Below are 4,103 nucleotides of genomic sequence, written 5' to 3' on the forward strand. Positions count from 1 at the left end.
TCTAGAGCTTGAACTGAAGTAGCAAAAGCAGTAGGACATTGATTCATTTAGTTATACATGACAATAACATGAAAATCTGACAACTCAACAGCTGTCCAAATTATTGTACATATGTGCTACTCTGGTTTTTACAAAATCACAGACATACATTAAGATTATGAGTCTGCAGAGGATTCTGTGAACATAAGAAAATATCAGGGCAAACAGAAAAATTTCAGGATAGGGAAAAATTATCATCATACCTCTGGGGAAAAATATACATGCAAACTACTGAATACCGGAGCAGAAGCAGAGCAATCTGATGACTGAATATAAGCTATAAAATCTATAAAGAGATCGGAAGGACTACAGAAAGTCACTGAAGCTTTCAGAAACCATCAGAACAGCTTGATTTGTTTCTTCTTTCCCTCCTCTTTGTAAAACCTCTTACAGTGCACTATTTAGTCCATTCAGAATCTCGCTGAATCTAAGACTAGATTCTGTGCCAAGCCAAGTAAGAACATTTCATCAAGGTCTGTTTTGTTTTTGGATATGACTTCTAAACAATGGGGGGGGAAGTTATAAACAACATATTATGCATTTGTTAACCATGCATTTAGTACCATGTTACCTTTTAATCTAAAAATTCATTAGCTAACAACCAGTGTTTGGGCAAACTTTTATAACATTACAGCAGCCAAACACTTTAAAAAAAAAGGATATTGGCTAAGCAAAAACAAGGATAATAAAAACCAAAAGGTTTTCTAAATTACTGTTGCCTGTGTCATTAAATTTCATATTGTGCATGGAATCTAAATACATCGCTTTGTTCTGCTTGACAAGCAGAAGTGAGCATTCATACATTACTCAGCCACTTAATTAAGAGCCTGGGATATTTGCAGTTAGCAGAAACTAATAAGGGAATCACATTTAAATTCAAATCACTCCTCAGTGTAGCTGTCTGCAACATAAGCAAAGCTTACTGGGTAGATGTTCCACTAAATGCTCAGCTAAAATCTTAGTTTTACTGTATTTGTGGGAAAAGAATAATTCTGATTTTGCTTAAAGGTGAGAGTAAAATAAACAAATCTGTTTTGGATTTTCAAGTTACGTTTTGTCTCAATTATTTTTAAATTCCATTAAGTCTATTACTTTATATTATAAAATAAAAGTGTGGTTTAGGGCTTTACTACCCTAACTGGTTTACCACTAAACTGCTTTAGCAGGAGGGTTGGACTAGATGATCTCCAGAGGTTCCTTCCAACTCCTACCATTCTGTGATTCTGTCATTTACTACCACAAAACAGGAGGTGCTATAAAACAGTCATCTGGGCTTACCCTACACGTGATATTTCAAGGCATTTTGTGGGAATAAGGCCTGTTGCAGATAGCAAGCAGTCATCCTAGCAGCCTTAAGGAAATGTATCAAATTGTATCAAAATTTGGTACATTATGAATTGTGTCACAATTCCAAAAACTTATTAAATACATTAAATTGACTGTACTACCAGTTTTCTTCTATGTTGCTCACTACTGAGCAGCTCATTTCTCATTTTATTTGGGAACTCAAACTCTTAGGGAATTCCAGATTTTTTTTTCAAGCAAACTAAAGTAGTAACGATAGTAGTAGTAAGTATACTTAAAATGTCGTTAGCCAGGAATATTGTCATTAATGATGTGCAGATGACCCTGCATCTTCTTCAGACCATTGCCAGGGTCGTCATACCAGTTCTAATCCTTTCTTTCACTTTCTCTAGAGAATATCTGCTTGAAGGATTGATGTATCTAATATCTCTAAAATTCCAGGCAATTTTCTGCAATTTGAATAGAAAATACGCCTCTAAAATAGGCAAAAAATGTTCTTTGAAAATAAAACTTGCTTCTGGCATTTCACAAATACATGTAATGAGCTTTATACCAACCATAATCATGTTATTTAAAAATATTAAGATAATGACTGTTTCAAAAAAACCCTCTCTGAATTCTAAAATTTCAGGATAGAAAAATCAAACATTAATATCTGAAAATGTACAGGAGAAATGTGTTATTAATTATTTTTCTGCTTTAAGAGTTGAAAGACTAACGCAAACAATTTGTTCATCAAAAATAAAACTAGGAAAATACATTACATCAATAAAAAAACCCCAAACCTCAAAATATTTCATACAAATTATCAGCATGAGAAAAATTGTCACATCATAAATGTAAGCAACAGTGAATATTTAATGTTTACCTCAATGTTAGTGTGTGTTTATATCACAACAGATGCCTTCTTGCACAGCATGCAAGTATGTTTAAGCTAGCTCTCAGTGATTTCAGTAAGAAACCTCAAACATTTCAGCAACTGAAAAGTCGTGCTTCTAGCCTAGCAATGAATCACTGCTGTAAGCCATTACTATTTCACTCCTTGCTGCCAAGCCACAAGGTTCCCTGTTGGCCACCTCATCCATACTTCGAGTATGTATAACTGACAACATAAAATATCCTTTCTCCTGTGACCTTTCCACACTTTCACTATGTACAAGGTGGTTTTTTTCTTTTCCTCTGAAGATATTTTCCCAAGGCTCTTTCTGCTGGTCTGGGAGTTCAGCAGTTCTGAGACTCTCAGCTTCTCTATTTGACGTATTACATTTAAAGTACTTAAATTTGGAGGGATCTGTAAGTGCTTTGGAACTTCAATGCTGGTCATTTACAATTGTTAATACATTTAGGAGGGAATCCACCACATATATGTTGTTTTCATACTTTTGCTTTACTACACTGTATGTTGTCCTCAAAATCATATTATCATAATTTATACTTGTATATGGCATTTTTAAAAATATTATTTCTTTATGGAGACAATGGCCAAAGAAAACTCTTGAGTCACAGTTTCCTGGAATACTCTAGTGCCATACGGGAATTGTACAACATTTTCAAGCATTACTTCTTTTTTCTTACATTCCTGGGAATGAATGTGCTAAGGTATGCATCTATGCAGTGAAATGGAACTATGCAGAGAAGTTAGCATCAAGTGTTAACCAAGTCTGCTCCAAAATTAGAAGTAGTTTGATTGCATCAAGATGATTATGTGCACTCAGCGTTTATAAGTGGCCTGACATATTTCTGCAAATGCAACATCACTCCACCACTGAGCTGTTGCTTTCAGATCTGAGCTTTTATCACCATGTTAGAGCTCCCTTGTGTGCTCTTCTGTACAGTATTGGTTGGAACTAGAGAATTTCTGTATCGTATTAAAATGTGCAGAACAAGCAAGACTTCAGAGGATAGGGATGCATTCTTACTCTTCCTTTGCTCAAAAAGAAATAGAGGAACATAGAAATAAAAGTTTTAAATGCCTTAGGAATCTTTCTTTTTCTGCCTTACACTCCTACCACCTACAAAAATTGTATTTGTCCAATACTGTCTGATGACAGTGAAATCAGCAACAGAACTGCGATCAAGTGCGAATTTGACTCAGGGCAAACCTTAGAAGAGCTACTTCAAATGCCAACATTTCTTAAACAGCTGTTCTGCTATATCATAACTGGAAGAGATTAACAAGTTTGAAGTCAACTGAGGAAAAACTGTTCTAGTAGAAGTGTCTTGTCAGTAAATCAGGATACATCCTAATACATAATTGTTAACCTTAGCAAAACTGTGTAAGTAGACTAAGAGTTTAGCTCTGTGAATTCTGTAAATCAGGTTTATTTTTCACCATTCAGTTTTTCTGTGATAATATACAAAATATGTCATAATACATCTTGAAAAGTCTTGAAGCACACAGTCTTGAAGTAGACTTTCACATACAATGCCAATTACAGCCAAATCCACAAAAGATCCCCGCTGCTTGAACTTCTTCGCTTTCTGTCTTTGGTTCTTCTTCTACTTCAAAAGAAGAAAGGCCATCACCTTGTAGCCCAATAAAGCAAATAGCCCTTGAGTTATGAATAGACATTAGTCTGATGTTTTTCTGAATGCTAAGCACTTCCAACTCTTTATGACACTTGTTTTTTCCATTTCTCTAGTGCAATATAAAAAAGAGAAGAGCAAGAGGGGTGCTTGAGCTGACTGAGATACGAAACATATCCCTTGGGCAAGGAAAGAGAGATAAGAAAAAAAAGCAGAGGGAATTTGCCTTCTCA

The sequence above is a fragment of the Leptosomus discolor genome, chromosome 3 (genome assembly GCF_034619465.1).
Source record: "Leptosomus discolor isolate bLepDis1 chromosome 3, bLepDis1.hap2, whole genome shotgun sequence".
Lineage (NCBI taxonomy): Eukaryota > Metazoa > Chordata > Aves > Leptosomiformes > Leptosomidae > Leptosomus > Leptosomus discolor.